Here is a 14,726-nt window from a genome sequence, read left to right as displayed (position 1 = left end):
TAGGTGAGGTGTCAATTCCAAACAGGCCTTTAAATCACTCTCAGATTAATGCAGCCAGGTGTTTTGATATTCTTCCATGTTCCTTTACACAGTAACTGTTGGAAGTATCTGAATATTTCTTTAGATCTTCATTATATCCAGCAGCGAAAATCTACGTTTTATTGTCACTTAAGCCTTCTGCTCAGTTTACTTCAGTGTCACAGAGAACTACATAAATACTAATAAAGGATGAGAAAAAAAATAGCATGTAGTTCAAGGGGAAAAAATGAGACTCACCAAACTACAAAGATGCAAGGGAAAAATTCAGATGCTTTTAACTGACCAACATAAAGTCAAGTGTTAATGCATAGTTAATTTTGTGGTGTTATCTATCACAGTTACACAACATCTTGTAATCCAATACTTGTAAAATATCTGCTATGAAAAGCAAAATCTGAATTTTTTGAATGCCTTGTTGGTAGTTCTGCACTCTGCCTATTTTCTACTGTGTGTCTTTCATCCTGCAACAGACACTGCAAATCTTGCAATGTGCCATACTTGCTTTCTTGTCAAGAAGCTCAGGAGATTATCAGACACTCTTAGATTGCAGGCAAGAGGAGCAGGGGGCGCGGGTAGAGAAAGGGTCCACTATGCTAAAATGAATTTAAACATAGTGAAAGAGACTGGAGTATTTCGGTTAATGAAGATGAAGACAGAATGTGCATATTTTCTTTATTCTATTACTTTTTGTACTTAAGTAGTGGAAAACTGGTATTTGTAGGAAAGTTTTAAGCAAGGGTTTAATGGACAAAGACATGAAGTTAGTGATAGTCAGCAGTGGGAAAAAAAATTAGATTTGTATCCCTTACACAATCCTGATCAGAGGGCATCTTCTGTTGAATATTTCAGTGGATGTGAGCAAATCAAAATGTGTGTGTGTGTGTGTGTGTGTGTGTGTGTGTGTGTGTGTGTGTTTTGATATATATGACAGGGGGTATGGCATCTGTCCACAGTGATATTATCTGCCACTACCTTCAAGAGAGGGGCACACACTGCTCTGATCCAAACTAAAATATCATAGGAAAATCCTTTTGCAGGATTTGTTTTCTATTGTTAAAAGTGTTAGTGTAGTCTCCTAGTTTTGAACACATAAACTAAATAAAATCTGATATACAAATGATCCACACCCTGATTGGCTTGAAAATATTATCTGAAGTAGTTTTCAGGGATCTATTTGGCTCCTTTTTGTGGCAAAATAATTAGTTTTTTGTTTTAATTCCATTTCTGTATATAGATTTTTTTAATATCCAGAAATGCAGCACCAAAAATTCTGCAGTATCTATTCCCATAGACTTGCCAGCAATTTTTCCAGAATTTGATATAATTTAGAAACTGTAGGCTACATTTTCAAGTTTTCATTTTTAAATTTTGTGTATGTGTCTGTGGGGGAGATTGTACAGGTAAAGCCACAATGTTCACTTGTAGCTTAATTAAAAAGCTGAGCAGAAATTATTTTGCTATTTTTGTGCTGTTATCACTAAATAGATCTTCACATACATTCTTTATGAATATTTAAAACCTGCAATGACCAGAAATTAAGAAAAGGACCCAATATTTGCAAGTAATGAAATTATATTTCTTACCCTTTATGGTCCTGAGCCTATTCTTCTCCCTGAAAGATGCCTTTAAGATTGAAGATGTGAGAAATCAAAGAACAGAGAAGAAAACACAAGAAATATTTGCTTATCAGGCAGAAGTATCCTTCAGTTAGATGCTTCCCAAACTTAATCAAAATTATCAGCCTGCTAAAGAAAGCAAAATCAAACATCCCTATTTTATAGAGTAGAATATTTATTTCATATATCCAGTGTACATGAAAATGGGTTAGAATTCTGCAAAACTGATTAGGAAATGAACTGCCAATTAACTGATTAGGAAAATATCCATGTTTTCAATAATTCCAGTCGAACCTTTCAAAACATTACTAGTGCTTTTGAATTTGAAGGTTTTTTACTTAATATTAATATGCTGCAATAGCATTGTTATGATATTCAGTTGCCTTGTCCCCACAATATGAACACATTTGTCTCTGTCTTAAGCTACTGATACACCTTATTTCTCTTCTCAGCATTTGTTCAATACTAGCACATTTTAAAATGTGCCACAAATTGAAGCACATTACTCTGTCTTTTCCTGCTATCATTCCTGCCATTTGAGCATATCTAGTTCTTACAAATTATCCTGAACAGCTCAAGGTGAACAGACAGCTCTCTGTTCCCAGAATAAACAGCAAAACTTGAGGGAGCATATTTTAAGCATATTAAGATGCTTAAAATCCTGTTGTCTGATTTTTTCCAATCATAGATGAAAAGCTTACTTAATATTCTCTGCATTTTTAATATGATCAAATTTATTATCTCTCTCATTTTAGTTCTTTTTCATTCCTTTTAATTGTCTTTTAAGATTCAAATCCAGAATGCCTGAGTACTCTCTTTCATTTCAATTTGATTGAGATTGAATATTCATAATGGTTTGCAGTGCAATTCATTGAATGTATTTTTCTTAATACGTATTTTATGTCACTTAGAGTCTCTGGAGATATTTATCATAATCCTTCTAATATCTGAATGCTTTTTAGATGAGGTTACAGTCCTTTTCTTGCCCCTTCTGCTGACCTTAATTCAGTTCAAATCCATTACTTTTTGAGCAATTCTAGTGGTTGCACTGCTCTTCACTGAACCTTTCTTCTCCCTTTTGTAATGGATCTGTCTGCTTTTGGAGATTGCTCTTGCAATTGGAAAGATGCTTTTCTGAATGTGATGATTGAACCTGGTTTGTGTTTGGGTAGTAATAACTGCTGCTTGCCAACACGAGCCCTTTCACTTCTGCCTCTGATTTCTGCTTGTTATTGCTGGTTTAGAATTACCAATCCAAATGTCCCTGTCTTCTTAGTGAGCCAAGATACCTAAAAGTTTGAGCATAGCAGGTCCAAACTGATAATATTTCTCTAAGTATACCTACAAATTCACTTTTTCTGGAGAAAGGAGATGTCATACAAATGCCATTGTTTCAATAATCTGTTCCCTTCACAGTTTCATGGAGGGGGAAAAAAAACTACAAAGGGTAATCAGAATCTGGAGCATCATTTTAAAAGTTTTCAAGGAAAAATAGTCAAAGTTTTCCCAAACAAGTAATGATGTCATTATAATGCTACAATCCACCATCCAACTTTGGGAATGAAAGTTGCATGGGGGTGCATATGCAGCACATTCTCCACATTGAAATGTGGTCCTGGAAGGATCAGGGTAACAGATGAGATCCTCAGCACTGGAGGTCAGAAATTGGTTTCTATTTACAGAAAACTAAACACAAATACATCTAATAAAAACTAATTTGAAGTCAATTCACAGGCAGAGGAAAGAAGAGTTTTCATTTGTACATCTCAGACTTTGCAGGGGAAGCACAAGTGTATAATTCTGAGTACCAAAATTCTTTTTTTAAAGTAGGTTACATGGGACAAATTATATCTGTGATAAATAAAGGCTGCATAACAGGTCATGACTCTTCCATTGCCATAGGGAATTACCTCCATGAGGTAATTGCCTTCATCTCTGTTTATGTCCCACACTAACATAAATTTTCACTTGTTATGAGTCTCCATAAACTGAGTCATGATGACTGAACTCCTTGTCCTGTTTTAAGAAAGCAATTTGTGTCCAGTTGCTGAAGCAATGCAGAAACAAGCCAGTGATGAGATAACATTATTCCTGCCAGTCACTCTGATGTCCATGTGTCTGTTGAATACATTCATAGATGAGCTGGAAAGGAAGGTGAATGGCGAGGTCACAAAGGTCACTTATGATACCAGAGCAGCCACAACTAAATCTGAGTGAAAAGAGCTGCATTAAATACTGATAGGCATGGTTCTGAGTTGCAGGGTGGGAAAATGGCAGCTCAAATTCAGTACTGATAAATATGAATACAGTCAGAAGAAGAAAATCTCAATTTTACCTTTAGGATAATAGACTCAAAATCCAGTTATGAAGAAGGGAGGGTTTGAAAAGATTGTGGACAGCACAATGCCTAGTGGAAGAAGGTGGAAGACTAAAAGGTATTGATATGTTCCTGATAAAATCAACTACAGATAAATATATGTTCATATACATATACCTGCATCTTTCATTCTGTGTACAGCTCTGCTTCCATATCTCAAAAAGGTTAAAAAGGACTTAGAAAGGTTTCAAGAAAAACAGGATTGACCAGGGGGGTGACATGGGTCATGTTGAAGCGTTTAATAAACTTGAACTAATTTAAACTCAGAGAAGAGGCAATTGAAAAGAAAGAAACAGGAGAAATAATAACATGTTCTGAAACTTATTGAGAAGATGACTAAGCAATGATTATTCACTCTTTGTGGTAACCCAAGGTCACAAAGTTATCTGGCAGCAGGAAAATCAACCATGCTTTTTTGTGAAATGCAGCATGTTGCTGAGTGATGATTTGGGTGTTAAACATAGAAAAATATTCAAAAGAGGATTAGAGAAATTCATAGGGAAAAATCCATCAAGGTCCTTGAGATGTGAAGGTTCTGACGTACTCATTGGTTCAGGAGATCTGGAAATGTCAGAAGTGAGGGGAATATACCACAGCAGACATTTGTCTCCACTTAGCTTTTTCATCAACAGCATGCCCTAGTGTCTGAAATGGGCCACTGTGAGAGAGGGGAATCTCTGTTAGGTGGAATTCCTGAGTTTGTGCATTTAAGGCTTTTCACAGCTCACAAGGTTTCCATTTTCATATAGTCTTCATACAAGGGTTGAACAGTAAAATATACATATGTACCAGTGTACATATGAAAGTATGCATGTGTATATATATATATATATATATATATATATATATATATATAAAACAAGACAGACATTGATTAGGATGCACCTGGTCTTGAACAGACAATAGCCCACTTCTAAGAAACACCTATTTTACTCATCTGAACCTGGCTTTAATGTTAGTGTTAATCACTTGGTTTAGTCACATTTTCTTAAATGACTGCACATCATTTGAAGTCTTCATTTATGTACTTCATGTCTACTTATTTCGCTTTATCAAATCCCAGGATAAACCTCAGATCTCAAGACAGTACAGGTCAACATACTATAGCACCCATACAGTTTTCACTTGCCTTCTGCATCCCAGTATTTCACATGTCACTAACGCTGTATGTGCACCTGAGCCTTCTAGGTTTGATTATAAATTGCTGGTTGATAGAAAATTACATTCACAGCCATTTACTGAGTGTAATTACTCAGTAGGAACCATCAACCTGAAGCAATTATCCAAACTAAGAATATTTCCCCAAGGATTTTTGGAAAGGGTGGGAGTAAATGCCATGAGTGTCAGTGGTAAAAGAAGACATATGTGCTATATGGCGATACTGTCTCCAGAATTTTACTTTTCACATTCAGCTGTAATAAAGCATAACTTTTCATCTGAAAATCCTTCATTTAAATTTAAATGGAGTTAAAACATAATTATTTTAATAATTACTTGGTAGTCTACTGAGATATCCAAACACATACATCACAGTGTATTAGGAAAAGAGACCTGAGATTTTGGCTGTTTCTATCAAAGCTGTCAGTACCAAGACAGCATGTTTGGGGTCAAAGACAGCCTGAGCAAAATAGTGGTTAGACAGAGAAAAACTCCTACCCACAGGCTGTACACAAGTTTTTTCAGAGATATCTGAAATAAATGGGAATTAGATGACCAAGTATTTTTCAAGATCTAGACCAAGTCATGCAGAAAAGCCATTCTTGGCAGAGCCAGAGCCTGAATACACTGCAGGCACATCTGCATGGATGAATAGGCAGTGGCACCCCTGTTCTTGTTGGTGATTTCATCACCCAGCTCTTGACAGAGTTTATCACCTTGTGCTGTGTTACAGACTGATGGGACCATTCAATTTCTGCTCACCTGAACTGTGTGGGTGCAAATTAGCTTTAATCCAGACATAAATTGGCTCTGCTAAGCAGTATGGTCTGTAGTGAGCTTGCAGAGTTACTAAACAAGAAGGGCCTTGAATCTGTTTCTCAAAGAGGGAAGGAGTTTTTCTAGAGATGCAACAAGCCTGTATGCCTTTAAATTAATTTATCTAAAATAATTTCTTTAGATTAAGCTTCTTTAGTACTCAGAGGAGAGACTTGTATCTCTCAAGATTGATCTGTGGCACATATGTTAGATGCTTAGACCCAAAGTAATTAATTTAGCTTGGTGACATTATTTACCCTTTAGAGAGAGTCTGAACTAATCTTCCAGTTGTCTGCAGTTAGCTGGTATAAAATCCATCCCACATTTGTGTATTTAGATAATTTCTAAACATCAGTTCTGCAGGCACGGGTGCTCTGTGGTCTGACCACCCTCTCTGTGTCAGGTAGTCAAGGGCATCTCATGCAGCACAAATCATCACTTGTGGGGCAGCTGCATTCGACTGTATGTCCACAGCCATGGGTGCAGGAGACCAAGAACAAGCAAGACCAAGAACAAACATTTTCAAGGAAGTGCCAAAGATTCATGACATCCACTTTTGGCTAGTGGTTAGATGGAGTTGCTGCTTGGACCCAGGGTTCCCAAAACACACACTTGCTGTAACTCAGCAGGGAGGATTGTGTTCCATTTAAAGCTGCTCTGCACACACTGGGTCTCTACACAAACTCCAGATCAAGAGGAAATTATCTAGTTTACAGACTAATTTTCCCTTAGGGGCTGTGTGACTCAGCTCTGATGTTGCTGAGTGATGAGTGTTGCCTCTGCTTCAGCAGCTCCTTGATTCTGCACTGGTCTGCCCCAGGCTTCCTCTGGCACAGAGCAAGATGTGTCTTCCTTGTTTACTCAGAAATGCTTAGAAAATTCATGCACTTTTCAATGATTCCTGTTTGCCTGAAAAGACTTCTGTGATCACTCTGTGCACAAAGAAAAAAAAAAAAGAAGAGAAGAGAAGAGAAGAGAAGAGAAGAGAAGAGAAGAGAAGAGAAGAGAAGAGAAGAGAAGAGAAGAGAAGAGAAGAGAAGAGAAGAGAAGAGGCCCACTATTAACTCTCCCATGCTTTCTGCTCATCTGCTAGGTGTAAAGTGGGATTTTTTAATAAACAAACCAAAAAGGAAATTAGCTATACACAGTTGTCTTTTGAGATAGTTTTAATTAGCTATATCATTACTTAGTTTAATTAATTCAATTCTTTTGGGATTCTTTTGAATCCCTCATAATTTTTGAAGTGTTTAACTCTCCTTCCTTCATTTCCACTCCTTTTCTTTTTTTTCCTTATCCTGCATTTTCTACCTATTTTTCAAAGGCCGTATGCAGGCAGTCTTCCATACTGCCCAATTGGTTTCTGGCCCAATTTTTCCCAGGCCAAAATCACTCTTTGAAGCAAATCCCTTCAAGTTTCAGGGGTTATCATAGACCAAAGGCTGCCCAACAAGCAGCTGGAATACAGCAGCTCTGGTTTGCAGATTAGAGATGAGCCAGAAGGATGTGAGGCAGCCTGTGCCACTCACTCAGCTCCCAGGCATTGATCCCTACCTTTGGGAGCAGGTGGAGCCAATGTCTAAAATGCAGGAATTACATTCCCATGCAGTGCTCTAGTTGCTGCCTGTCATGAGAACCCTCCCAGATACCACCGGGAAATAGGAAATGGTCAGATGTTCAGGTTACCAGGTAACTTAAGCAGGATTAACAATTATTTCTGCTATAGGTTGTTATGAAGTTAGAGCACACCTTTTCAAATTGGATTTGGACAAACTTGACTCTGTTCCTTAAGATTTACACTGAAAAAAATTGCTATTTTCTTTTTTATGAATGAAAGTGAAAATTAAGCAAATTGTCTGAATTTCTGATCAACTTATAGGCTAATTTTTGCTCACTTTTTTTTAAGCAAATCTAGGAATTTTCAGTACTTTAGGACAAATTTTATAGCTATTTTGTTTTGAAAAGTAAAAGCACTTTTCCCAATATACTTATTCAGTCAAAAAATAACTTTATCAGGACCCCTTGCTCATTTCTTCCTTCTTTATTTCACCCTTTCAATAAAAGATATAGCTGAATGAAAACCTGGCACAAGAGAGCTAGTGAGCAGAATAAAGGAGATAAAAGAAAGAGTGAAACTCATTTACAATTGTAAAATGCCAGCTTCTTCCATTTTCACAAAAATAGAACACAGCAAGGACCAATTTATAAGAGAAACCTCAAAACATACAGGCAGAAAATTATTAAGTGACTGTTTATCAAGGTCCATTCTTATGCCCTGCAGAGGAAAGCAGAAGACAAGCCAAGCTGCTTGTTGTCCCAGAAGTCACACTCTATTATCAGTATTTTCACAATCATTGCCTGCAGCTGATATTAAAATGATGGCAGAAAAATAATGGGTGAAATTTTCAAAGTGGAGTGTGAGCTGCATGTGCACACAGCCCATTATTTTTGAAAAGATGTGTGCACTGCAGGACCTACATTCTGCTGCCAAAACCTTGCCCTGTTTTTGCAGTATGTCTGCTTTACTGAAGTGCATGAGCTGCAGTAAAGGTTAGACAGGGGTTTTATAAATGATCAGGTTTTGCATGATTTTAGGGACGTGAGAGAGATCGTGGGTGCTGTGAACATTTTCCCTCAGTGCCAAGCTGAGGGAAGAGTCCTTTTGGGGCTGCTGGGTGAGCTGATGCAGAAAATGAGCTGGTATGACCAACATCAGTAATTTCCACCTGTCAACCACCCTCTTCCCACTGAACACTTATTATTTAGGATTGAGATGTGAACCAAAACATAACCCTTTTCATGAGGGTTATACCAACATGTAAAGTTCAAACTACCCAGCAGCTTTGTGGTTATTATTTTAATCACACTCAATGTGAGTCCTTTTGAATACTCACAGTCCGAATACTTCTGTTCTTTCTGGAACATGTTTCTCTACATAAAACCACTTAAAAATGTGAGTAACACAGAGATATAGTCTGTACTTATTCCACAATAAGGAACTCTTATTGACACAGTTAGACTCCAATGTCCCATTAAGTTTTCTTTTTTATACCTTTTGGCTGGAAATAAAGGAGATGGATGGGAATATAGTTTGTGGAGTTTCAGACTGCCACAAATGCTACAAACTTTGGGCTGAGCATTTCATCTTTTGTGTGGAACCAAGCATTGAAGCCAGTTTTAATAACCAGCTGCTAACTACTTCCATTTACTTAGGAAGCAATTTCTGGACCATTTGGTAAAAGTGATTAGTTATCAGCCAAACAAATTAGTTGTGTTCAGGGACAGGCAATGATGGTGTGGGAATAGTTAAAGAGTCACCAGCTTGAGGAAGAGATTGTGTTGTCCAGTTGTGGTTTATTCATCCAGGCATTTTTTGTTTGTATTTGTAAACAAATTTGGATGCATCAATACCACAAAGAATAAAAATTAAAATTAGAAACAAACAGTGGGAAAGAGCGGTGGCTACCAAACTGACATCTTGCCTACCCTCAGTGCCAAGATATCTCTCACTCCATCCTTGGCTATCTTAGCAACCTGCTCCCATCTTGGCAGGACATGCTGGGTGTCTCCAGCTCTGACAGGATCCTTGTGAGGCATTGCCACTCTTGGGATCTTCTTACTTTGTGGAGTCCCTCTGCAGAATTATATCATCTGTAAAAAATTATTTGGACAGAAGTTTTTTAACATAGTAATATCCAGCAATTTTAGTTATATGGCATAACTTTCAGGTTTCTATTTTCTGTGGCTGGGATATAAAAAATAGTGCCTATCTGTGTGCCTTTCCATCTTCTTTTAAGTCCTTCACAAAATGTCATTGCTAGATCTTTTCTACTGAGAATGAAAAGTTTCTAGTGCTATGTTATTTACCAATTCTAAAAATATGGGATTTGGACATAAGGACATTAACTGCTTTTTTTAAATCCCCTTGTGACTGCTGTATCTGTGGTCCAGTAGACAAAACACATGACATGGTCAGAGACATGTAGATGAAATTGTTCCTTCCTGAGCACAGTCATTCCTCATGACAGAGCAGTCATTTTCTTTCCTCTGATTCCAACATGTTCAGAATTAGCTTTATATCAAGGCCATCTGCACAAGCCATCAGCATCACTTCTGTGTAGCTGCTAAATCATAGAACTGAGATGGATTTCTGATTATTTAGCAAAGTGTCCTCCAGGATTCATGAATTTCAAAAAGCCAGCATAGACATGCCTCATCTGTTCTAATCTCAGTCCCCATCCCTTGTGAAGAATAACTGGGATAAATATTCCACAGATTTATCTATTCCTCAGGACTTATCCCAAGGGATGTAAAAGTTTTCATTAATAGGCTTTTGTTTCCTACAATAAAATTCATTTTATTAAGCTTTTTTTTCCCCCAGACCAAAAGCAAAAGCATCTGTTTTCTCCAGCAAAATGAAATATCAAGAAACCAATGTAAAATGCTAAATCTAGAAATGGCAAAGCAAATCCACTTCCCACTCAGACTGTTCAGTTTCCTCCACACTCAGGACACTTGATTTGCAACTTTGGCAAACTCACTTGCATATTTTTCATAATAAAAAGAGTTTACTTTAGGATGTGGTGAGTGTGGGAGTCTCAGGGGAGGGGCAGCTCTGCCTGGCTTGGGTTCTCTTTTGTCAGTAGAAAGTCTCTTTTGTCCTCTCATGGTTGCAGAGAGCAGGCCCACAGTTTGAAACATCTCCTTGCATTTCTGAGCTTCAGTTCCACCCTGAGAGCCTGGCAAGACCCACTGAGGAACTCTTCAGCTGCACAGAGGTGGTAGCACACACCAGCAAACAGCCAGGAGTGACAGGCAGGGCAGCAGCCTCCACTGCTCCCCAAGCACAGCAGCCACGTTTTGCAAAGCCTGGTGCCAGTGCTCTGTACTGCTCTAGTGGGTTTGGACCTTGTCTTTTTCCCTCTCCTCTGAATTCCCTTCACTGACTGATATCAGATTCAAGATCCAGTATCAGAAATCAATGCTACAGGAATACTGCTGTAATATCTGAGTATTGGGAAAATAAGAACCTTAAAAACCAATTTATGGCTCACCCAGGCTCTTTGTCTTTGCCAGAAATACTGACAAAACCAAGATCAGACTGGAGGTTCAGTTTCTGTTTTTGATGCATTCCTGCAGTGGCTGGAGCAGCCTCTCTTCCTCGCTGGGAGCCTGTGCAATGCTGTGTCTCACACTGTCAATATTGCATGGACCGATGCTGAAGGGAAGGAGAACTCTTTGTTTGTTCAGCAGAACCACTCTCAGTTCCCAGCATAACTGCCTCTGAGACTACTTATGTATTTGTACAGAACTGCCATAGAATAAATTCGACAGACACTGTCCAAACTTATTTTCATCCTCTTTTCCCTGCAGATTTTTTTTTTGTTCCATATGACTATATCCACTTGAGCCACTTGTTCACTTTGTCATCCATAGCTGGTCATTTCATTATTTATTCTTAGCCAACAGGTACCTGCTTCAGATCCACCGCAAGTCTCCATCAATCCATTCATTCTCCCTGGGCTTTAAAAACTTATCACAGCCTGTAGCTGCATCAGCTTAAAGGCAAATCATTCACTGGAGAGCAGCTTCCTACAAATGATTTATTGCACTAGTGTCATTTTTGAACAGAATGGCCCAGGCTGCATTTATTTTGCCATGATTACAAGAAACTTGTCAAGGTACTCACATTTTTTAAAAGCTTAGAACATCTGACAGAAAAGTGCTCAGGGTATGACACCAAGGAATCAAGAATGTACCAGAAAGAGAGAAATTTCACTTCTGTAACTGTCCAATATTTTAACTGAAGAGACTGTGCACATGTATTTCTTTATGTCTTGACCTGAGTCTGCAGTTTTGAGATAAAAAGAAATACAAACCAATTGCTTTATTTTATTTTTTCTGAAACTGCAGTGCTTTCGGGAGGAGGGCTTAGTCTTAGCAAATCTGCAATTTTGACAGTTATGTTGACTCTGCAACTTTTCATTCTTTGTCATTGAAGTTATCCTACTATGCAGCCTAAAGACAATCTTCAATATTCTTCTTTATCTAGAGAACAAAGCTGAGCTGCAAGCAATTCCCCGCTGGTCCCAAGTTTTCTACTTGCTTTCATTAAATGTTTGTGGTTTTCATTCTGTCCTGCCATAGTTGTTGCAGTCTTTTTCTGTTCAATAATTTATTTTCTATGCTAGGTTTTAGTCAGTCTGTTATCTTTATTTTTGTATTTTTATATATTCAGTAATGCATACAGGCATAATTACAATGCAATGCAATTAAATTTTGGTTGGTCATACATGCCACCTTCTTTTATAATTATCACAGACACCAGACAGAAATTCCTTGTTTCATTCAGGCCTGTGAGACACAGAGCAGCACTTAGAGACACAAAGTTCTCAGCTTCCATCATTCTTGACAGCAGCTGCCTTGATATCTGATGAGAGAAGCTGAGACACAGAAATGTGCTGCAATTTGTCCAAAGGGTGACAGAGGTGGAAACAGAATCAGCATCTCCTGGTTCTTAGTCCAGTTTCCCAGCCCCAAGGGTACACTGGTAAGCAGGTTTTTGTATGCCCAAAATAAATAAACCCCTAGAGTGAAATCCTTAATGTAATTTTAATAACTGAATACAGTAATTGATAAATTATTAAAGAGTTAAATAGCAGTTAATTTTTTACCTCATCATCAGGTTAATAACCTATTGCTTACTTTGATAATTTGAAATATGCATAATGAATCTAGATATAAAGAAAGAAAATGTCTGAAAAGGGAATACAGTGAAGCGCTGCTAAAACAATGTATTTCTTTAGCATTTCCAAATCCCCATATTCTGTTTCAATAGTACACCTGGGAGTAGGAACAGGATAAAAGAAAATAATGGAAATAAATCAGCATTATTAACCAACTCTGTAGAGAGTGAAAAAATTGAAGCTGGCCAGAGGGATCTTTTGCTCTCAGCATGGGCTTTATATCTCTCCTTTTTCTTCTGTCCTCCTCACATGCATTCTGCCTTGTGCCAGTTCTCAAAATAAAAATTAAAAATTAGTGTTTTCTTGCTTCATGTTGAGAGAATTCTTATTTTCCTTTTAAACTGAGCAGCGAATTAAATGCCTTCTTTTTCAGCATTTTACAAACAAAGGAAATATACAATTCCAGGAAGAAAGCACTTGCATGTCTTAGACCAATGAAATGATTCCCTATATCTCTATAGAGCCAAAGTTTTTCTCACTCCATTGTTTAGCAGTTTGCAAGGTTTGCCACCCACACTTTGCAACTTGAGTTTCCAAGTACTGCAGCCTTTTCTCTCAGTGCCTACAAACACCTTAGTCCTGTGCCAGTACCTAAATTCCCGACTCCCAAGTCGAAATCTCTTGCCCTCCTGCCAGTCTCTTGGACCTTTTTTGAAAGTCTTGTTAAAAAAAAAAAAAAATCTTGTTAAAAAAACCAACATGCAAACAAAAAACACCCCAAAACAACAAACAACCAAAGTCATCACATTTGCTGTCTCCCATGGTGCCAAGGCAGTTTGAAGAGTAAGTTACACTCTCCACTCAGCTGTGCAAAAATTGTAATTTTCTTAGAGTCGTTAAGGTGAAAATCTATTGTCTTGATGCTTTGCCAACATTAATTTAAGCAACTGGTTCTAAATCTGTCTCACTGATGTTTTAACTGGAGACAATGGACAAATTTCTCACAAGGAAAGGAATCTTCCTCATTTGTCATGAACATTGGTGAAGATAACTAATTGGCTTTTCAGCTAGGGACTCATATTTTCTGTGCTATTCTCTAATAATTCACTCATACATTGACGTATAGACTAAATGGTATCCATTGAATTTCTGGTGCACTTGAAAAACTTAACCAAAAATGCTTTTGGCAATTTGTTCCTCTAATTTGTTGTTTTCAGTCTGCCTTACAGCTTTTCATTTAATGTGTCTGCCCTTTTACACAGTGTTCCCATTTTTTTTTGCTTTAATAGCTTCCCCTATTCATCTATTTAATTACAGTATTTTCATGTCCCATCTCATTCTCTTCTGAGTGTTCAGTATGGTGTCTCCATATTGTTTATGCCACCTGGAAGCATTTAAGATTTTGAAATTGACACTTTAAATTTGATTTTTGCATGTTTTTCCACTAATGACTATTTTCTAGGAATTCTATATTGCTTGCAAAGTTGGGGGTTTTTTTGGAGTATAGCATATATACCTTTTATAATTGTTGTAACAAAGAGCTCTTCTATAATGTCTCAGGTGACAAGTCTTGCTGCCTTTTTGAGGAATATTATTTCCCATTTTGAAAAAAGAAACAGTCAGAGAAAAAATCCTTCAAAACAGTAGCTGTTCATGTTTAAAAAAAAAAAAAATTCCCACCACAGAACTTCCCCGTGAATCTTTACATCTTCCTGAAAGTATTTACACAGTGTTTGGAAGAAAATACTGAATGTTACATGAATCACAGTAAAATCACAGAGATCGCTGTTGAGCAGAAGTGTTGAGAAGTTCTTTGATAACATGGTGGGGGCTGCAGGTATTTCTAGGGCTGTTGCTGTTCTCTAGAAAATTATGTCAAAAGAAGATAACTTTGCAGTCTCTAAGCATAGGGTTTGTTGCTGATGTTCCTTAAAACCACTCATGAGTCTTTGATAACATGAAGTAATAAAAAGAGGAATACTGCAAATACTTTCATCTCATGTTTTTCATCTCTTTTACTGATGAAGGTTACTGATA

General features: G+C 37.5%; 1 protein-coding gene across 2 annotated transcripts in view; it reads left to right on the top strand.

The window, feature by feature from the left end:
• STK32B (serine/threonine kinase 32B) overlaps positions 1-14,726 on the top strand; it is a 161,323-nt gene that overhangs the window by 140,200 nt on the left and 6,397 nt on the right. The gene's annotated exons all lie outside the window — the stretch shown is intronic.

The sequence above is a fragment of the Lonchura striata genome, chromosome 4 (genome assembly GCF_050655825.1).
Source record: "Lonchura striata isolate lonStrDom1 chromosome 4, ASM5065582v1, whole genome shotgun sequence".
Lineage (NCBI taxonomy): Eukaryota > Metazoa > Chordata > Aves > Passeriformes > Estrildidae > Lonchura > Lonchura striata.
Note: the sequence above shows the minus strand (reverse complement) of the source record. Positions and strands in the feature narration are given on the sequence as shown.